This window comes from Eptesicus fuscus, chromosome 5, assembly GCF_027574615.1.
Source record: "Eptesicus fuscus isolate TK198812 chromosome 5, DD_ASM_mEF_20220401, whole genome shotgun sequence".
NCBI lineage: Eukaryota > Metazoa > Chordata > Mammalia > Chiroptera > Vespertilionidae > Eptesicus > Eptesicus fuscus.
The window spans coordinates 8341315-8364664 of NC_072477.1; the positions used below are offsets into that span (position 1 = coordinate 8341315).

Consider the following 23350-nt stretch of genomic DNA (forward strand, 5'->3'; position numbering starts at 1 on the left):
GACAAGTAGATAGTCACTATTAGGGAGGTTATTTAACAGATAATGGGGGTGGCATTTTCGGACTAGGTTTAACTTCATTTGATTTCCTACATAACAGATGGTATATACATTTATTTCTTTTTCCTCCAAAGCCCTAATATTATAGTATATGTATAAAAGAAGTATAAACCCTTAAGGACGAAGATACCTGAGAAGAAAACAATAGTGGAAAAAGGGGTATTGAAATTTTGGGAAGCTGGAAAGCAGATAAAGAACTGATTACTGGCTTAACAAAGAAGAGAGATCTATAACTCTATAGCTTTAAGTCACCTTTATGTATTGTGTTAGAAAGGGATGGGGTTTTGTTTTACTCTATATAATGATGTGGTTTCTGAGCACCCCTCTATTAAATAATCTATTCCCCCCCCAATTTGTACCATCTTTTATTAAGTTCATATATATATGAACATATATATGTGTTTTAGAGGCCTGGTGCACAAAATTCGTGTACTTGGGGGAGGGGGATCCCTCAGCCCAGCCTGCGCCCTCTCGCAGCCCGGGAACCTCGAGGGATGTCCGACTGCTGGCTTAGGCCTACTCCCCGTGGGCCTAAGCTGTCAATCGGACATCCTTAGTGCTGCCGCGGAGGCGGGAGCGTCTGCCCCCTGGTGGTCAGTGCACATTATAACGACCGGTCGTTCTGCCATTTGGTCAATTTGCATATTAGCCTTTTAGTATATAGGATGTTTATACTAGAGGCCCGGTGCATGGATTCGTGCACCGGTGGGGTCCCTCAGCCTGGCCTGCGCCCTCTCGCAATCTGGGACCCTTCAGGGGATATTGGACTGCTAGTTTCTGCCCTATCCCTGCAAGCCAGGCCAAGGGACCCCACTGGTACACGAATCCATGCACCAGGCCTCTAATATGCATGTAAGATATTTGATTAATCTCTTCCCCCTGAGATTCATCTCTCCTCTCCTCTTCCCTCTGAGATTCATCAGTCTGTTCCATGTTTCCATGCCTGTGCATTGAGCATCTGCCCCCTGGTGGTCATTGCGCGTCATAGCAAATGGTTGAACTGTTGCTTATGCTTTTATGTATATAGATATCAGTACTTTCATTTTGTTTTAGTGGTTCATTTGTTTGTTCTTAACCAATATCACTTGCCCAGGTGGGCAAATTCTGACCTGCCCCTTCAATTCTCCACCTCCAAACCCCCAACTAAACATAAGAGACCTGAGATTTGTTTTCTAAAGAAATCGAACTAGAAAGATTCCAAATCTGGAAATAGCTACAAAGGGGGGGGGGGGGCGGGGACGGGACGGTGGTAAGGTACAAGGCTGAAATCTGGAATTATGTGAATGCCTACAAACTAAATGGTAAAATCACCCCCTTGCCTTCCCCTGTATAGTTCAAGCCAGGTGGGTATAAGACGTTATATTAGAGCTCTAGAAATATAACAGCCAGCAGGTAGTGGTGTTTTGGAGCTCCACTATAGTTATGTTCAGGAATTATACAATGAAAAAGCCAGTTAGCCTTCTGTTGTTTTACAAAGACGAATACAGTAATCCTCCCTTATCTGCTGTTTCGGTGCCATTCTGAGTAGTATAATGAAATCTTGTGCCATCCTGCTCTCTCCTTTCCAGGACATGAGTCATTCCTTTTTCCAGTGTCTCCACACTGTATATGCTATTCACCCATTAGTCAGTAGCCACCTAGGTTATCAAATTGACTGTCTCAGTACACAATGCTTATATTCAAGTAACCCTTATAGGAGCCCAGTGCTACATCACAGTGCCTACGTTATTCACCTCACTTCATCTCATCACATAGGCATTGTATCATTTTACGTCACTAAAAGGGTGAGTATAGTATAATAACTATTTTGAGAGAGACCACATTCACATAACCTTTATTACAGTATATTGTTATAATTGTTTTATATTATTATGTTATTGTTGTTAATCTCTTACTGTGCCTAATTTGTAAGTTACATTTTATCACAGGGATATATGTGCAGAAAAAACGTAGTATACATAGTGTTTGGTACTGTCTGTGGTTTCAGACATCTATTGGAGGCACACCTGGTGGATAAGGGAGGACTACTGTAGTCAGCAAGCCTGCTTGTGCAACAGAGCTTCCAAACAATTGTTTACTGCCTCATTCTTAAATACAAAAACCCATCTAAGCCTCACTGGACTTTTGAGAAAACCTTCCCTGTTGAGATAGATTAGAACAAAAAGAACAAAGTACTAGAACTAAGAAACAGCAGTGAAAGAAGCAGGAAAAGTCAACAGAATAAAAATACCTTTATATAAAAGAACATTTTATTGACTCGAGACATAAATAGAATGCTATAAAAAATAGATGCTATTGGAAATAAGGATATGTTCCACTAAACAATGAAATAAACCAAGAACAAGGAGGTATGGATCCAAAAAATGGGGTCCAACACAGGAAAAAAGAAAGGGAAATCTTAGTTACTAGCTATGCTGTGCAGTAGGTTTAGTGCAGTGGTTCCCAACCTTTCTTTGGCCACGCCCCACCTAAGCATCTCTAAAATCCGGAAGCCTCCCCCCCCCAGTGACATTTTTATTATTCAAAAAGTGAACTCCTATTCACATGTAGGAAACCTAAAAAGGCCATTAACAAGCTTCCAAAAAACATGGCACCCATGAAAGAGAAAAATAAAAACACAGTTGAAGTACTGAGGAAGAAATCACTAAGAAATTGTTTAAAAAATAAAAATGTGAAGTGATATGAAAAAATAGCAAATAAAGTTTTAAAATATATAACAGAAATGTAATGCATAAATATGTCACAATATGCCAGAGTCCTAAAGAATTAGAGAATTTATCATATCTATCAGGAATGTTAACTTATGAGATCATGCTTATAATTTTAGTTTACAAAGGGCTTTTGCTTTCTCTCATTTGTTCTTCCTGACAACCAATGAGTATGGTAGGGCTCAGAGATTAATAACTAGCCTTTTCCCTAGTTTGTAAGTAATGAAGTTGTGACTCATACCAGCTCTTCTGACTCCGAGCCCAGGAATTGAGGCAAAGTGAGAGAGGGGAACAGTATGAGAACCAGTTTCCAGGGATGAGGGTGGGAGGCCACTGTGGCCTAGTTGTAGGAACAAAACAGCAGGCTAGTGATTGAAGCATCAACTCAGGAATCTCATCCAGAAGCCTGACTTGTGCTAAACCACTTGGGGTGCGGCTAAGCACTTCCAGAAGGGAAATGCAAGTCCAGCTAGGAGGTTTAAAAACAGGGCAGCAGCCTGAGTAGGTCACCACGCAGACTTTGCTTCAGAGCACCTAGCCAGAGAACAGAGCGCTGTTTACTGAGTAGGTCATTCTTTCCTAAATAGGCCAGTGTTCCTGAATTGATTATATGACTTTTTTGGCCACCCAGCCTAAGGACCTTCTTCCTAGTTTTAACTTCTCACTGTATATAGGTCTTGATAGAAGGCAGAGTTTAACTCCCAATATAAAAATCTAAAAGATCACATACTTGCTTTCTCAGCCTTCTCTGGATTAAGCACATAACCTAGACTTTTTGAATCTGGAGCTGAAAGTAAGGACTATAGATAATTTTTTCTTGAAGTGGTCAGGCAGCAGCATCTAGTGGAAAAAGAGAAGTCAGTGGCACCAATGATGGCATTTACTGTCTAAGCACAGAGTAGGAGCTGCAGTGGCCAGGGGGACATGGCAGCACAGATACTTGCTGGGCTGTTTCTGTGGATGTAATCCTCACTCCTCAGCCTTCCTTTTCTCTCGTTTGTTTTCTGAGCCTGGTCTCCAGCTTTCCCAGCAACTCTGGGCTAACAGTATCCTTTCAAATAAATTCCTTTTCTGTTTAAGCCAACTAGAGTTGTTTTCTGTGGTTGCAACTTAGAAGCCTGGTTGACAACAGTACCTATATTAAAAGGACTAATGTATAAAATTCCAAAATAGATGACTAGATTGGAAGAGCCTCAAATGAAGGATCATGTGTTTGATCACTGACTTTTCACAATGACCTTAGCATACATTAAGTAAGTAGCTCTGAAAATGTGAGACTATACTATGGATTTATAATTTTTTAAGTAAAAATCCATTCTTTAGAAGAATTACAGGTTTTCTCATGAACTTGAACAACCCATGAGCCTGCTGTAAGAATTTGTTTTCTTGTCATACATACTGTTGACCTCAAAATAAAGTAGCCCAGAATTGGCACTACTATGTTCCAGTGCTGGGCATTTTACAGTAGACTAGTGTACTTTCAACTGCAGATTTTATTTTTTCATCTTGATCAAAAGTATTTTTCAATCTTTAGAATAAGAAATTTATAACTTTATTTCCAAAATGGGCTCTAATGCCTTGCCCATATTTTTAGTCATGATGCATGTGATTACATTCTATTGAATTAAAAATCTAACAGAGAAAAACAAAGCAATGACCTAATTTTTTCCCTAGCAACTTGGTCAGATTCCAAGTGTGCGCCTTGAAACAAATAGCAAAGACTAACTGTCCTCACTCACTAATCCATTCCATCTTCCCCTCCTCTCCATTGTCCCCATGTTGACATACTTCCTTCTGTCTGAGTTTGTTGAGCTGGCAATTCATTTTACTTCTGTCTGTAATTGTTTCCTCTTCAGCAAATTATTCTGACTATATATATATACTCCTTAGAGAATAATGGAGCTAAATTAGAGACGATTAGCAACAGATCAGAGTAATATATGTAAGTTTCAGTTAGTTAAACATGGGACATAGATGAAGAAATAATCTGAGGTTCAGAAATGGTAGTTCAAATGACTCTCAAGTTATACATCTCGAGTAATGAAATTTATTACTTAATTTTTTTTTTACTTAAAATTATGACTAGAATTGTAAAGTATAATATGTAATTGCATGTTTTACTTTAGAACTGAAATTATTTTTCATATAGACTACAAACACTCCACCTCTGACCCTCTGCTCACACTTTTCTTTTGTGTTGGAGTATCTTTATCTTTGATCACTATATGCCCAAATTCTACCCTAACCTTTAAAACCAAACTCACATACTACTTCCCTGGTGTTGTCTTAAGCATTCCAAATTAAAGTATTTTCTACTTCCTGCAAACTTTTGAAACACTTTATTTTAGGTTTTTACCTTTTCTAACTTGTTTTGGAATTACCTATATACCCGTCTCATTTCCTCTCAACTAATGTATTATATACTCCCTAAAGACCAGATCAAAATTTTGGTTGTGTTTGGATCACTCTAAGCACCTAATATTTGCTCTTTAATACCTTTAAAATCCAAGTAATTTTTCTTTTTTTTAAAAAGGGGGAATGTAATCATGTTTAACCCTAGAAGTTGCAATAAAATGAAAACACTGAACCTAAATCTAAGAGATAAATATGAAGTATTATTTATAAAAGTAAGTTTAGACGTGGCCTAAATGGTGTGTAACTCTACCATTAAATTTTATTTTAAATTAAATTTAAAATAAAATCATCTCACCCTAGCTGGTTTGGCTCAGTGGATAAGAGCATCAGCTTGTGGACTGAAGGGTCCTGGGTTTGATTCTGGTCAAGGGCACATGCCTAGGTTGTGGGCTTGATCCCCAGTAGGGGGCGTGCATGAGGCAGCCAATCAGTGATTCTCTCTCATCATTGATGTTTCTATCTCTTTTTCCCTCTCCCTTCCTCTCTGAAATAAAAAAGATATATTTAAAAAATAATCATCTCATCAACTCTTTAATGGCCCACTGATATGAAATAGACTAGAAGCCCGGTGCACGAAATTCGTGCACGGCGGGGGGTTGTCCCTCAGCCCAGCCTGTACCCTCTCCAATCTGGGACTCCTGGAGGGATGTCCGACTGCCCGTTTAGGCCCAATCCCACCAATATCGGGCCTAAACGGGCAGTCGGACATCCCTTTCACAATCCAGGACTGCTGGCTCCCAACTGCTTGCCTGCCTGCCTTCCTGATTGCCCCTAACCGCTTCTGCCTGCAGCCTGATCACCCCCTAACCACTCCACTGCCAGCCTGGTTGATGCTTAACTGCTCCCCTGCCAGCCTGTTTGCCCCCAACTTCCCTCCTCTGCCAGCCTGGTCACCCCTAACTGCCCTCTCCTGCAGGGTTGATCACCTCCAACTGCCCTCCCTTGCAAGCCTGGTCCCTCTCAACTGCCCTCCCTTGCAGGCCTGGTCCCTCACAACTGCCCTCCCTTGCAGGCCGGATGCCTCCCAACTGCCCTCTCCTGCTGGCCATCTTGTAGTGGCCATCTTGTGTCCACATGGGGGCAGGATCTTTGACCACATGGGGGCAGCTATATTGTGTGTTGCAGTGATGATCAATCTGTATATTACTCTTTTATTAGAAAGGATAGAGGCCTGGTGCACGGGTGGGGGCCAGCTGGTTTGCCCTGAAGGGTGTCACAGATAAAGGTGGGGGTTCCCTTGGGGTGTGGGGCGGCCTGAGCAAGGGGCCTGTGGTGGTTTGCAGGCCGGCCACGTCCCCTGGCAACCCAAGGGGAGGCCCTAGTATCTGGAATTTATTTTCCTTCTACAGTTGAAACTTTGTAGCCTTAAGCGTGTGAGCCCGGCCAGGGTGTGCGGAAAGCTTTGCTTCCCCTGTTGCCGCCGGCAACCCTGGCCTGCTCTCTCAAGCTCCATTCTGCCACCATTTGTTTGAATTTGTTTACCTTCTATAATTGAAACTTTGTAGCTTGAGTGGAGGCTTAGGCCTGCAATGGCTATGGAAAGCTTGGCTTGCTCTGTTACCTGGGAAACCTTGCTCTCTGTGGCTGTAGCCATCTTGGATTGGGGTTAATTTGCATACTCGCCCTGATTGGCTGGTGGACGTGGCTTGGCTGGTGGGTGTGGCTTATGTAGCGGAGTGATGGTTAATTTGCATATTACCATTTTATTAGAGAGGATTACATAATTAGAAACCTTTTCTCAACAATAAGCAAAAACTTTTCTGGGTGATACAGAAATTCTAAGGATGCCTACTAAGTGTCAGACACTTAGGGAAATGATGAAATAGAGGAAGAATTGTTCTGTTCTCTTTTGTTTTGCTTTGTTTTTTCCCTAGCCAAAATTGTATGTTTATTATCGGCAAGGTCTGAGAAATTGGATTTAATTTGAACATGACAGACATTATATCAGATAAAAGATAAAACACTGTACAGTACTTAGGTCAGTATGGATATGAATACAAAACTGAACAACATAGTACTATTTATTTATTTAATTTATTTTAATACTAGAGGCCCAGTGCATGAATTCATGCACATTGAAAGGAAATTAATTAGAAGAAATATATATTTTTTTCTGGCTGGGTACTGTGAACTTTATTGATGGTACATGACTATGCCCCTCCCCTTCTTCAGGGCATCTGGGATGGAAACAGTGGTCAGGAGATTCTCAGTGTATCGGGGGATCGATCTGGGGCAAGGACTCCCCAGTAGCTGAAGGCCTCTCTTCCTCTTGCTGGGGCTACAGGGGACTCTTACTCCTTGGAGGCCATGTGGACCATAAGGTCCACCACCCTGTTGCTGTAGCCAAATTCATTGTCATACCAGGAAACAAGCTTGACAAAGTGGTCATTGAGGGCAATGCCAGCCCCAGCATCAAAGGTGGAGGAGTGAGTGTCACTGTTAAGTCGCAGGAGACAACTTATCCTTGGTATAGCCCAGGATGCCCTTGAGGGGGCCCTCTGATGCCTGCTTCACTACCTTCTTTATTTCATCATATTTGGCAGCTTTCTCCAGGCGGCAGGTCAGATCCACAACCGACACATTGGGGTGGGGACACGGAAGGCCATGCCAGTGAGCTTCCCATTCAGTTCAGGGATGACCTTGCCCACAGCCTTGGCAGCACCAGTAGAAGCAGGGATGATGTTCTGGGTAGCCCCTCGGCCATCATGCCACAGCTTCCCAGAGGGTCCATCCATGGTCTTCTGGGTGGCGGTGATGGCATAGACTGTGGTCATGAGTCCTTCCACAATGCCAGAGTTGTCATGGATGACCTTGGCCAGGGGGGCCAAGCAGTTGGTGGTGTAGGAGGCATTGCTGACAATCTTAAGGGAGTTGTCATACTTGTCATGGTTCACACCCATCACAAACACGGGGGCATCCGCAGAAGGGGCAGAGATGAGGACCCTCTTGGCTCCGCCCTTCAAGTGAGCCCTAGCCTTCTCCATGGTAGTGAAGACACCGGTGGACTCCACAACATATTCAGCACCAGCATCACCCCATTTGATGTTGGCAGGATCTCGCTCCTGGAAGATGGAGATGGACTTTCCATTGATGACAAGCTTTCCGTTCTCAGCCTTGACCGTGCCTATGAACTTGCCACAAGTAGAATCATACTGAAACATGTGGACCATATAGTTGAGGTCAATGAAGGGGTCATTGATGGCAACAATATTCACTTTACCAGAGTTAAAAGCAGCCCTGGTGACCAGGCACCCAATGAGGCCAAATCCTTTCACTCCAACCTTCACCATTGTGTCTCAGGGTTGTGGCTGCTGGCACTGTGCAGGAGGAGAGGCTCTCTGATGAACAGGAAGAGAGGGGGCGCCAGAAGAAATATTTTAATATCACTATTTGCCCTTTCTCTATAATAGAAGTGTCAACCAAATTCACGATCAATAATAACAGATGGAAACACATGCGTGTGAGTGGCGCCAGCGAGAGCTTTATATATATCTATAATAATAATAAATGTAATATGCTAATTAGACTGGATGTCCTTCCGGATGAAGCCGGGGCTGTGAGGGAAGCCCGGGTCCCGGGTGCCAGAGGAAAGCCGGTGCCGGCAGCTGGAGGAAGGAAGGCCTACTCTTGCACGAATTTCATGCATCGGGCCTGTAGTAGAAGATCAACTTGCTTAATTAGACCTGCTTTCTGATTTAGCTAAACTTTCTCCAGCCCAGTGAAGCACCCCAACTTCTCTTTCAGGTAATTGTCAGCAACACAGTAAATATCAATACAAAGTAGATTATTATTGTAGATCATGCAGGGAGAACAAAGGGTAAAATATTTAACTGCAGCAGTGTTTGACTATGTTCTGCACAGTGAAAAAACCTGAAGTCATTTTCAAAGTCCAACATTTCTTTCTTCCTTTTTAGTCGGGTCAAGTTTTCTAAGCTTTCTAAATCTCTATTTTCTGGCTAATGAAAATAGAAATCTACCTACTCTAGGACTTCTCTGAGGATCAAATGATGTGAGGCGAGGGAAACCACTTCACAGACATTTGGTTAAAGTGTGAAATGTTTGCACCTGGCTAAAAGCAAGTCATATTCCTGGGCTGAAGAAACTGCAAGGAGGCTAGTTGTCGCTAGGGAGAGGAAGCTGGGCGTTGCTACGTGACGTCATTACCGACTGTTTCCTGGTGGACTGGGCTGGGCTGTGGGCCGCATTTTGCGCCATGGGGTCTCGGCAGTGTCAGCTGCTATTTGGTGGGGTGTTACTCCAGGGTGGTTGCAGTGCCTGTGTCCCACTTGGAGGAAGCCAAGCGTTGCTTTGTGGGCTCCAGGTCCGCAGTGCCGTTTCTCTGTAAATGGCCAGTGCATGTTACGGCAGCTCCTGTGTTGAGCGTCTGCCCCCTGGTGGTCAGTGTGTGTGATAACGACCAGTTGGATGGTCAGACACTTAGCATATTAGTTTTTTATGTATATAGATATTTTTATTTATTTCAGAGAATAATGGAGAGGGAGAGAGAGAGATAGAAACATCAATGATGAGAGAAACCAAGATGGCGGCATAAGGTAAACATCTAATTGTTGCCTACCACAACAATTTTGAAACTACAACTGGAAAACAGAGCGCACACCGTCCAGAACCACCGGAAAGCTGGCAGAGTGGAAAACCTACAACTAGAGAAAAAAAGAGAGGGGGACGCTGAGCCTCAGGAGCTGTGGAGGTGCGGAGATCCGTGAGCGCGGAAAGGGCAGGCAGCTGAATACACGGCAGGCTTGCTTGCAGCGCGCGGAGAGGGAGGGCAGCAGACGCTGCGTGTCTAGCTTTCTCGTTTGGGAGAAAAACAAAACCTCCCGACTGCACTGAAATCCAGCTGCGGTTGGGGAGAAACTGGTCTGTTTGGCAGTGGGCGAGGCTCGAAAGCTGCCTTCTCTCAGAGGCGCGCAGCCATTGATTAGGGCACGGAGGAACCGACCCTCTTAGGGCGGCGGACGGAAACCAAGTTTGTCTGCGCCACCCTGAGACTCCGCCCCATCCAAGCTGAGCACAGCCCTCCCAGTGACTGGATTTCTCGTTCGGGAGAAAAACAAAACCTCTGGTCTGCACTGAAATTCAGCCCCAGCTGGGGAAAAACTGGTCTGTTAGGCAGCGGGAGAGGCTCAAAAGCTGCCTTCTCTCAGAGGCGCGCAGCCATTAATTTGGGCACGGAGAAATCGCCCCTCTTAGGGCGGAGCAGACGGGAATCCAAAGCTTGTCTGCGCCACCCTGAGACTCCACCCCATCCAAGCTGAGCACAGAAGCTCTCCCAGCGGAGACACTGCTGATCCTCACAGCCAACTGGCTTGGAGATCAATTCCCGCCAGTGATACCAACAATCCCAACCACTCTGAACTCCGGTTTCTGGGGACACACGGGGGACCCGGATGCCTACGGGACTCTCGGCCATCGGTGGGAGAGTGAGAGTGACTTTTCTGTCGGTGTGGACGACACCAGATTTCAACCACTCTCATAAAGGACACATTCAAGAGACAGACTCAGTGAGCACCAAAGCCCTACTGTGTCTTCAGCACAGCAATTCTACCATTATAGACACAGCAGGCCCTCACAACCAATTGGCCTGGAGATAAATTCCTCCCAGTGTACCAACAGCAATCAAGGCTTTTAACTACACCAAGACTTTCCACTCAGCCCACAAAGGGGAGTACCAAGAGCGACCACCTAGGATGATTGGGGAAGCTGCGCTACCGGCCCCTATAGGTCACCGACCACACAAAGCCACTCCATCAACACAGGGAGGCAGCCAAAATGTGGAGACATCAAAGTATGTCACAAGTAGGAGAGAGAGATGAAAGCAAACTAATGGACGACACAGTGTTCAGAACCATATTTATAAGGTTACTCAAGAATCTTCTAAAAACCACTGAGAAACTTGAAGAGACCTTCAAGGCCCTAAATGAAAATACCAAAAAATGGAAAAGGACCAGTCAGAAATTATGCATACACTGTCTGAAATAAAGAATATACAGAGTAGACCACCGCACCCGAAGAGTCAAACCAAAGATCTGGAATATGAGGAAGAAAAACACACCCAACCAGAGAGGCAGAAAGAAAGAAGAATCCAAAAGTGTGAGGATAGCATAAGGAGCCTCCGGGGTGGCTTTAAGCGTACACCAATATCCGAATTTGTGGGGTGCCAGAAGAGAGAGAGCAAGATACTGAAAACCTATTTGAAGAAATAATGACAGAAAACTTCCCCCACCTGGTGAAAGAAATAGACTTACAAGTTCAGGAAGCGCACAGAACCCCAAACAAGAGGAATCCAAAGAGGACCACACCAAGACACATCATAATTAAAATGCCAAGGGCAAAAGACAAAGAGAGAATCTCGAAAGCAGCAAGAGAAAAACAATTAGTTACCTACAAGGGAACACCCATATGACTGTCAGCTGATTTCTCAACAGAAACTATGCAGGCCGGGAATGGCAAGAAATATTCAAAGTAATGAATAGCAAGAACCTACAACCAAGATTACTCTACCCAGCAAAGTTATCATTCAGAATTGAAGGGCAGATAAAGAGCTTCACAGATAAGAAAAAGCTAAAGGAGTTCATCACCACCAAATCAGTATTATATGAAATGCTGAAAGGTATTCTTTAAAAAGAGGAAAAAGAAGAAAAAAGTAAAGATAAAAATTATGAACAACAAATACATATCTATCAACAAGTGATTCTAAAAATCAAGTGAATTAAAAATCTGAGGAACAGAATAAACTGGTGAACATTATAGAATCGGAGGTATAGAATGGGAGTGGATTGATAATTCTCAAGGGGAAAGGGGTATTTGTGTGGGGGATATGGGAAGAGACTGGACAAAAATCATACACCTATGGATAAGGACAACGGGGGGGAGGAAATCGGGTGATGGGGAGATATGGGGGGAAAAAAGGAGAAACAATTGTAATAATCTGAACAATAAAGATTTATTTTTTAAAAAAAAGAAACATCAATGATGAAAGAGAATCATTGATCAGCTGCCTCTTGTACGCCCCCTACTGGGGATCAAGCCCACAACCTGGGCACGTGCCCCTGACCGAAATAGAACCCGGCCCTCTTCAGTCTGCAGACTGACGCTCTGTCCACTGAGCCAAACTGGATAGGGCAGTACTACTTATTTAAAGAGTACATTGAGCCCTGGCCAGTGTGGCTCATTTGGTTAGAGCGTCATCCCATGTTTATCTCATACATCGATGTTTCTCTCCCTCCTTCTATCCCTCCCTCTCCCTCTCTTTCTTCCCCTCTCTATCCTTCCCCTTCTCTAAAATTAGTAAAAACATCCTGGGGTGAGGAGATAGATAGATAGATAGATAGATAGATAGATAGATAGATAGATAGATAGATAGATTATTAGATAGATAGAAAGAAAGAATATTGAAGTCTTGTCACCATGAAGATAGCATATAACATCTCCAGTGGTGCTGCCCAGTGCAACATACTCTGAAATAGAGAAAGGCTTATAAACTTAGGGTATCACACTTCATCTTGAATTATTGAGGTGACTGTTTTTTGCTACACTTTACATGTACCACCGTTTATACTAGTATATGACTTTCACAATAAAACCGAATAGTTAGTTGTATGGACTGATCAAAATTTTTGATGTCAGTAGGCCTAAAATAAGACACACAGTTCTTTTAAGATCTTAAAAGCTATTTATTTATTTATTTTTGTTATAACAGCCTTTTTATTTTCCTATTTCTAGTATTGTTCATTTGTTTCCTTTTTTTTTTCTCATTTTAAATTTTATTGGGGTGACATTAGTGTACATGAACACAAAGGTTACATGTGTGGATTACTAATTTACAAAATCTGTATGTGGGACCATGTGCCCACCACCCAAAGTCAAATCTTCTGTCACCTCAGGATGCCTTTCTTCCCTCACCCCCTCCCTCTGGTAATCACCACACTGCTGTTTGTATATAAGTTTCAGTTTTATATTCCACATGTGAGTTAAACCATATAGTTCTTAGCTTTCTCTGTTTGACTTATTTCACTTCACATCATGTTCTCAATGTCCATCCATGTTGTTGTAAATAACACTATTTCATTGTTTCTTATGGCCATGTAGTACTCCTTGTGTATATATATACCACATGTTTATCCAGTCCTCTATCGTAGGGTACTTTGGCTGTTTCCAACTCTTGGCCATGAATAATGCTGCAGTGAACATAGGGGTGCATGTATCTTTGCATGTAAATGATTTCGAGTTTTTTGGGTATATACCCAGAAGTAGGATTGTTGGGTCGTGTGGTAGCTCTATTTTTATTTTTATTATTTTTTATTTGTTTAAATATATTTTATTATTTTTTACAGAGAGGAAGGGAGAGCGATAGAAGAGAGTTAGAAACATAGATGAGAGAAAAACATTGATTCAGCTGTCTCCTGCACACTCCCTACTGGGCATGTGCCCGCAACCAAGGTCCATGCCCTTGACCAGAATCGAACCTGGGACCCTTCAGTCCGCAGACCGATGCTCTATTCACTGAGCCAAACTGGTTAGGGTGGTAGCTCTATTTTTAATTGTAGGAGGAATTGCCAGACTGCTTTCCGTAGTGGTTGTACCAGTCTACATTCCCACCAGCAGTGAATGAGGGTTCCCTTTTTTCCACAACCTCTCTAACACTTGTTGCTTGTCTTGTTGATAGTGGGCACTCTAGCTGGTGTAAGGTGGTATCTCATTGTAGTTTTAATTTGCATTTCCCTGATTGCCAGTGAGGTTGAACATCTTTTCATATATCTATTGGCTGTTTGTATGTCTTCTTGGGAGAGGTGTATTTTCAGGTCCTCTGCCCACTTTTTGATTGGATTGTTTGTTTGGTGTTGAGTTTTATGAGCTCTTTATATATTTTGGAAATAAAACCTTTGTTGGAGCTACTGTTTGCAAATATCATCTCCCATCTGGTTGGCTGCTGTTTTGTTGTCCGTTTCTTTTGCTGTGCAGAAACTCTTCAGTTTGATGCAATCCCATTCATTTATTTTTGCCTTTACCTCCCTTGCCTTTGGGGTCAAGTCCATAAATGTTCTCTACCACCCAGGTCCATAAGTTTGGCACCTATATTTTTTTCTATGTGACTTACAGTTTTGGGTCTTATGTCTAAGTCTTTGATCCATTTTAAATTAATTTTTGTACATGGGGACAAACTGCAATCCAGTTTCATTCATTTCCATGTGGCTTTCCAGTTTTCCAGTTTTCCAGTTTTCGTCTCTTATTGAAGAGACTGTCTTTTTAAAAAATATATATTTTATTGATTTTTTTACAGAGAGGAAGAGAGAGGGATAGTTAGAAACATCAATGAGATGAGAGAGAAACATCGATCAGCTGCCTCCTGCACACCTCCCACCGGGGATGTGCCCGCAACCAAGGTACAGGCCCTTGACCAGAATCGGACCCGGGACCCTTCAGTCCACAGGCTGACGCTCTATCCATTGAGCCAAACGGTTAGGGCTGAAGAGACTATCTTTACTCCAATGTGCATTTCTGGCTCCTTGTCGAAAATTATCTGTCCATATATGTGTGGTTTTATATCTGGGCTCTCTGTTCTGTTCCACTGATCTGTGGATCTGTGTCTCTGCCAGTACCATGCTGTTTTGATTATTGTAGTTCTGTAGTATATTTTGAAGTCAGGTAGCGTGATACCTCCAGCCTTGTTCTTTTTTTTCAGTATTGCTTTGTCTATTCTGGGTCTTTGTGGTTCCATACAAATCTCATGATTTCTCGTTATATTTCTTTAAAAAATGACATTGAGGTTGCATTAAATCCGTATATTGCTTTGGATAAAATGGCGGTGGAAGGAGTTCTCCCGCCTCCGCTTGCAGCGCTAAGGACCCCTCGGGCAGACATCCTCCGAGGGTTTCCAGACTGCGAGAGGACACAGGCCGGGCTGAGGTCTCCCCCCACCCCCATGCACGAATGTCATGCACCGGGCTTCACCGGGCCTCTAGACTTTTTATAAATACTTCCAAAATAGTAAATCTTACAGTTGGGAGTGTATTTCCAGAACCGCTAAAACAGTGAATATAAGCTGTTCAGAAAGTTCCTTACCTCCAACTATTGTTTTTCATACATTTTGTTGAAAAGGAATCCATTTCTTTTATAAATTAACATGGACTAACCTTGCTAACTATATCTTCACGAAGTGGTTGACTTTGATAGACTAATAAAAGATTTTGAGCTCTGTTTTGGTACTTTCCACTAAAACATTTTTATATACTTCATATTAGCACTGACATGTCTATAAAACTTCTGATAAATGCTTTACATATAATTTGAAGGTGAAATATCCACACATCTGAAAATAGTGCCAAAAATGAAAAATGTAATTTGTACACTGAAATGTCTATTTCTAACCATATTCTTCTTCAGTCATAAATAGAACCATTTTGAAGTGGCTTGGTTTTAAGTTTATATTTCCACTTATTTATACATTCATTGGTGGTTTCTTACATGTGACCTGACTGCGTCTAAACCACAACCTTGGCATATGGAGATGCTCTAGTCAAGTGAACTACTCTGCCAGGACCTAGTGGAGTTTTTTAAATACATAACTCTTTTAACTAGATAAAATCTATAAATTACATATCTAAAATTACTAATTCTTTTAAAATTTTTCTTACTATATTACTCAGTAGAGTTTTTTGAGCACCTGTGTTTTGCCAGGCACTAAGTTAAGCACTTCACTCACATTACTCACAGTGGTAGGTATTATCTCTATTTTACCGATAAACTGAAGCTTGAAAATAGTGTCACCTGGGATTATATCTAGAAAGTGTTAGGGCCAAGATTTGAATCTGGTTTCTGACTCCCCCTATTTAGCAAGAAGGAGAATATCATCTCTGAAAATAAATCATCTATGAGATGCATTATTTTGAAGGGAGCACATGATCATATTTAAGAGATAACCAGTAAATATTAAAAAATTTTCTGAAACCGTAACATGTCTACCCACAAAAGCTTTGTATTTTTCTTTTATTACAATAGAATTAAAGATGCTAACTTATGTTTTTTCACTAGTGGGAAAATGGTGTAAGGGTAGTAGACAGGCAGAGGGGTAAGTGGGTATTTTTTGTTTTTAGATAAGGAACTTTGAACCTCTGAGTTTTTCACATGCTGAGTACTAGGATTGCTTTTATTTTTATTTAACAGTTTAATAAATGATCTGTGAGAGGAAAGTGCACAATACATTTAGGTTGTCACTGACCCTTTATGATCTTTGACTTGCTCTGCTCTCTTGAGCCTGCTCCTTCCTACTATCTTTCATCCCCTGAAAATCCCAGTGCTTACTTTTGAGTTGGAACACACCAGTACAGTGGGTACCTCATTAAGGAAACAATTATAGAATTAGCTGCTGTTTATTTACTCTCAACCATAAATTAAAACAGTGCACTCATTTATGTGTATATATATTTTTGACTCCCAAAATAATCTGATGAAGTAAATTTTGAGGATTAGAAAACACTCTTCAGATGAGGAAACAGGCAGAGTTTTACACATCATACAGCTAAAGGGAATTGGGCTTGGGCCTCTGGTCAGTCTGACTCTAGAGGTGTATTTTGCATCTGTCTGACAGCGAGGTGCCTGCGCATTAGAATTTGTGTTCACTTTCAGGGAGTTCACGCATCCTGTAGATCACAGTTAGATCCCCTGAGTTATACTATAGTGGGTGCTTATTATGATGCCTGTGCCAGAGAACTGGCATCCCCATGAATGCTTTTCCTTTTCATTATGCTGTTCTCATTTACCTCCCAGAACACGTAAGCATAAATATTAAAAATGCTGTGTTAGGGAACATTAATTTATAAAGTAAACATTAAAGAAATATAAATCTGTATTCAGTTAAGAATCTTAAGGGTTCTTAAACTTAGTCTTTTTGTTTGTTTGTTTGTTTGTTTGTTTCCTTTCATGGCTTAAGAGAAAACTTCAATCTTCATCAATGGTTGTCTGTGTACGTTGGCCTCCTCCTTTATTTACTAAAAGTTATTCTCTAGGAGTTTCCAGCTTCTTTCTCATCTTTGTCTGCTTTTCCCTTTCACTCATTTTGGCAAGAGCTGTAAGAATGAGGGTACAAGCAATCAGTGTACATTTTCACACACAAGCAGCATGAATCTTGCTGATTACTACTTTCCCATCAGAAGGGAGTAATGTTCTAAAAGTAGAGAAACTTCTCATTTTCTTTCCAATATTTGCTGGATTTTGTGGTCAGTGATTGATTTTATATTGAGCCCTGAGAGAAGAAACACAGCAACTTCCATAGTCTGATGTATTTTTTGGTTTTGTTTTTTTATTATTTGACTTTCTGAACAGACAGTAAAGAGGTACAAAAAAAGTATTCAGCAAAGTGTCTCCAGTCCTCCCAACTTTTTGTCCCCAAACCACTCAGATCCTCTTCACAGAGGTAACCAGTGTTATCAGTTTCTTTTATATTCATCCATCCGGAGAATGTGTCAGATCATAACTTTTAGAATATATTGAAAGATATTTGGAATAGATCTGTAATATTAGTAGTGCCTCCTGGCATTTAGCTATTGCAAGGAAATCTTTTAAGATTATTAAATACGGCAGAAACTTAAAAGATACACTTCCATGTAGATAACTATGTTACACTTTGACTCTACCTCTATATGATACCTCTTTACCCAGCAGACTTAACCAAATTGTGAACATTAGCCAAAAGGGTATGAAAAATAAAACCCAGGAAAACTCAGCTTACTTTTTTTTGTAATGAGAATAGATTTAATATAGATTTCTTTTTTCCAGCTTTATTGAGATAAAATTAATATAATAATATATAAGTTTACAGTGTACAATGTAATGATTTGATACATGTATGGATTGTAAAATCCTATATAATAAAGAGCTAATATGCTAATGGTTGTGTCGCCCTCACACTGTAACAACTGTTCAGCAGGAGGCTGCGTGCACGCCGGGGCAGATCCACCTTGTTGCTCCGGAGATGGGGCAGAAGCGGGGATGTGCCCGGAGGAGGGCGGGGATGAGAGCCTGTAGCACCCCCCTCACCAATCCTTTGCCACTCACTGCTTGCACTCACGTGCCCGCTGCCCACCTGCCAGGGGAAGGAGCGTGGGGCACACACCGCCAGGAAGTGGCGCTCGAAACTCCACAACCGGCAGGAGGCTTCCACGCTCTCCTCTGGCGCCATGACGGGGCGGAGCTGCCATGTTGCTCCAGAGACGGGGTGGAAGCAGGGAGGCGCCCAGAGAAGGCGGGACCAGCCCGAGGCAACTTGCAGGACTGAGGGCGGGGCTTGAAGCGGCCAGAGAAGGCTAGAGGGATTGGGGTGGGGCCAGGTGTGCTTGAGCTCTGGATGGAGAGGTTAGGGTGTCAAGACGGGGCGGCAGGCGGGTGGGCGGGGCGGGTGCGCTGGTCTCTAGTGTTTACCATAATAAGGTTAGTTAACACATCCTTTAACTCACGTAATTAACACTTTGTTGTTATGTTGAGAACATTAAAGCTGAATCTCAAATATACAGTACAGTATTGTTAACTATAGTCACCATGCTATACGTTAGATCCCTGGGCTTTATTCAACTTGTAACTGAACGCTTGTACCCTTTGAACAATGTTTGCCATTTCCCCTACTCCTCCGCTCTAATGACCCATCATTCTGCTCTGTTTCTATGAGTTTGATGTTTTTAGATACCACATGTAAATGAGATCATGCAGTATTGGTCTTTCTCTATCTGAGTTATTTCATTTTAAACAATGCAGTTAGGGTCTATCCATGTCACAAATGGCAGAGTTTTCTTTTTATGGCTGAACAATACTCCATTTTATATATACAGGGTGGGACAAAAGTAGGTTTATGGTTGTTCACATGAAAAATAATACAATAATCTACACTAATAAAAGAGAAAGATTGCCGAAACCGGTTTGGCTCAGTGGATAGAACGTCAGCCTGCGGACTGAAAGGTCCCAGGTTTGATTCTGTCAAGGGCACGTATGTTGGTTGTGGGCACATCCCCAGTAGGAGGTGTGCAGGAGGCAGCTGATCGATGTTTCTCTCTCATCGATGTTTCTAACTCTCTATCCCTTTCTCTTCCTCTCTGTAAAAAATCAATAAAATATATTTTTTAAAAGAGAAAGATGCAATTGACCATACCTTTGTGACACCCACCAGCCAATCAGTAATGAGTATGCAAATTAACCCAACAAAGATGGTGGGTTAGTTTGCATACGCAGGCATTTCGTGCTGCCCAAGCTACTCTGGGCCTCTGGGCAGTGTGGGAAGGCGGCTCCCTGAGCAAAGGCAGAAAGGCGGCTCCCGGCCAGAGCAGCCAGGGGAAGGAAGGCCTATTCTTGCACGAATCTTCATGCATCGGCCTCTAGTTAATAAATAATAATACAAAAATAAGCTCTTTGTTTTGCATACTCACAACTGTAAATCTTCTTTTGCCTTACCCTCTGTAACACATTTTCTTTATCCATTCATCTGTTGATGGACACTTGAGTTGTTTCCATGTTTTGGCTACTGTGAATAATGCTGTGATGAATATGGGAACACAGGTATCTCTTTGAGATAGTAATTTCATCATCTTTGGATATATGTACCTGGAAGAGGGATTGCTACATCATATGGTAGTTCTATTTTTAATCTGAGTAGCCTCCATACTGTTTTTTTGTAGTGGCTGTATCAACTTACATTTCCACTAACAGTGCACCAGGTTTCCCTTTTCTCCACATCCTCGCTAATACTATCTCTTTGATAATAGCCTAACAGGTGAGATTATTTCTCATTGTAGCTTTAATTTACATTTACCTGATGAGTGATATGGGCACCTTTTATGTACTAGTTGGCCATTTGTATGTCTTTAGAAAAACATCTTTTCAAATCCCCTATGTTTTAATCAGATTGTTTGCTATTGAGATGTATCAATTTCTTACATATTTTGGATATTAACACCTTACTAGATACATGGTGTGCAAGTATTTCTCCCATTCTGTAAGTTGCCTTTCATTTTGCTGATTGTTTCTTTTTCTGTACAGAGGCATTTTTAGTTTGATATCCCACTGGTTAATTTTTTGCTTTTAGTGCCACATCCAAAAAGTCATTTCTAAAACCAATATCAAGAAGCTTTTTTCTGAAGTTTTCTTCTAAGAATTTTATAGTTTCAGGTCTTGCATTTAAGTTCTTAATCCATTTTGAGTTAATTTTTATGAGTGATATAGTGTTTCAATTTCATTGGAGGGGGTGGGTTTAAAATAAGAATAGGGTGGTCAGTAATTGATGGTAGCTTGCATATGGGCTTCAGGAGAAGGACTCAATAATAGTACTCGGGTTTCTAGCAAGATGAGATATCTTTCTTTGTATTGATTGATTGATTTTATTGATTTGAGAAAAATATCCATATGTTGTTCTACTTATTTATGCTTTCATTGGTTGCTGCTTGTATGTGCCCTGACCAGGGATCAAATCTGTAATTTTAGCATATCCGGACGAATGGAGCTACCCAGCCAGGGCTAGATATCCTTCTTTTTTAAAAAATAGGGATTAAAAATGGGGTACTAGATTTCTCAAATAAAATTAATGAGTTTTGAATTTGAGATGTCTGCAGAATTTTCATGTGGATACCTTCAGTGGGAAGTTTAACCTTTGCACTCGCTTGCTTTTTTCTCGATTCCTTTATTCTACTCAGGATTTAATTTTTTAAATACCCCAGATTTTACAAAGCGTGGCAGAAGAATAAAAAACTGGAGTTTCGCCCTAGCTGATCTGGCTCAGTGGATAGAACATTGGCCTGCGGACTGAAGGGTCCCAGGTTTGATTCCAGTCGAGGGCATGTGCCTTGGTTGCCGGCACTTCCCCAGTGGTGGGTGTGCAGGAGGCAGCTGGTCGATGTTTCTCTCTCCTCAATGTTTCTAACTCTCTATCCCTCTCTCTTCCTCTCTGTAAAAAATCAATAAAATATATTTTAAAACAAACAAACAAACAAACAAAAACTGGAGTTTCTTTTCATACAAACTTATTTATTTGGATTTTTTAATATTTCAAATTATTGATACATTCAAAGAGTAATTTTAATCTCTATAATTTTTCATGGTGTGATATTTTTTGAAACATTCACCCACATGAAAACCTGGTTTACATTCACATGTTTTGCAAATATAAATCGTCTCTCTTCTTCCTCCTTTGATTTTTCTGTTAGAACAAACAACACAATCTTTGTGTTTTTTGTTAGGGTGAGGTGTGATTATATGGAGCTTTCCATCTAAACGTTGCTCTAAGTTAATGGATAATAATCTACCCCTGGAAGTTAGTGTACCATCTCTGAATTCTCCAACAAGATCATGTACTAGTTTCCTAATAAATTTCACATGTGTTATCGGTTTTTCATTTTTTCTTTTTTGGCATTCTTTGTACAATATATAGGAATTTACAAGACTGACCTCAAGCCCCCAGAAAAACAATTTACGCCACCATTGTAGAGTCTTCCTCATAAAACAGTATGTGCCTGTGTAGTGATCAGCTATATCAACACCCCCCATAAACTTTGTATAGTTGGTCACGACCTTGGGTTTGAGAACTATTCCCTTCCCACCACCACGCACTCTCCTTTCCAGACTCAGTCTCTGAAGTGTCCCTTGTACTGAGCATTGCGACTATCCTCTTGTCTTTCCACGCAAGAAGCATTACATTTTCATCCCTGAAAGCCACTATCTCTCCTTTCATTAGCTTTGGATGTTTGATAACAGGTGGATTATCTTTCCTATTGGGCATTATTGTCCCTGTCAAGTGTGTTTTTTCCTTGAACAATTCCTTTGCAAGAGTGACACTAGTTTAATACCTGTCAGTGAAGAAATGATAACCTTGAGAACCAGGTACTGAGTTCTTCAATCTTTCATGAAGCTCTAAAACTATTCTGCTAGTAAAAACGTTTCAGATGTTATTCCTCCATAATAAGGGACAAATGAATGTACGTAACCACATTTTGAATCTGAGAGGACATATAAACGAATACCCCATTTTGTTGGCTTTTTAGGATTATAAGTGATGAAGTGTATCTTTCCCTTGAAACCAACAACAGCCTCATCAACAGCAATTTCTCCTCCAGGACAGAGTCTCTCCCTAAATTTCATTTCAAGGTATGACAAGAAGCAGTTTACCTTCTCGGTTCTTGTTCTCAAATCTTTACTTGACTTTTGGTCGTTTTTCAAGTGTAACATCCAAAATATTTGCAAGAACCTTTCTCTCTTGAAAACAGATCGAAAAAAATGGTATATGAGACTCAAAATCCATGGACCAATAACTCTGCAAGTTGGGGTGATTCAATACACCCATATTTAGTATTACACCAAGAAAAGCCTTCATTTCCTCTATCGTCACATCTTTCCAATTATTCCAAGTGGATCGCTGGGATAGTTCTTTCTGGCTAATTTTATGCCTAGCATACTCATTTGTCTCATCCGTTATATTTTTTATCAACGTCTCAGTAAAAAACAACTGAAAAAAGTCTATTGGTGTGGCATATCCAGAAGGAACTTGAGGTCCAACATGTAACTGACCAGTGGAGAAAGGGATTCTGCTAGGCTCTTTGTCATTCACAGATGTAGATGTCCACTTTTCTTTTTCCTGTTTTCCCCTAGAAACGTAACTTTCACTGGGTCTAATACCCGAATTCTCAATGATATCACCTATATCTCCATCACTCTCACTCGAATAAACAATTGTGTGTCTTCGTTTTGCCTTTATGAATTCAATGTCACTGTCACTGTCAGTACTTTCAGCAGATCTTTGGGCAAAGCAGGGGACTTTTTCCTTTCTGTAGTTCCACTAGGACCAGCGATTTGCTCATCATCTCCACTCGCATCCTCGGAGAACTCACTTTCGTCACTATTACATTTTTCACTTTTTCTTCTTTTTCGAAGTAAAATTCATCATCGCTGCTTTCTATGTCTTTGGAAAACTTATCCATCCTGAGGAGGGGAAATTCACTCAGAACGTGCGACTGCTAGGGGGCAAACCAATCATCCAACTAAACCCTGTGTCATGACAACATCTGTGATATGCTAATAGAAACCTAAACAAACATAGGAGATAAGAAAGGTTCTTTACCAAGGGAAGATGATGCCAGCTCAAAAGGCATGATGCAACGACTCATGCCTTGGACCCTCCT

At 41.4% G+C, this 23350-nt stretch overlaps 1 protein-coding gene and 1 pseudogene across 4 annotated transcripts in view; one reads left to right on the plus strand and one right to left on the minus strand.

Moving 5' to 3' along the window:
- Nucleotides 1–23350, plus strand: part of BTBD7 (BTB domain containing 7) — an 85786-nt gene that overhangs the window by 31109 nt on the left and 31327 nt on the right. The window lies entirely within an intron of this gene.
- LOC103302895 (glyceraldehyde-3-phosphate dehydrogenase-like) lies at nucleotides 7472–8470 on the minus strand (annotated as a pseudogene).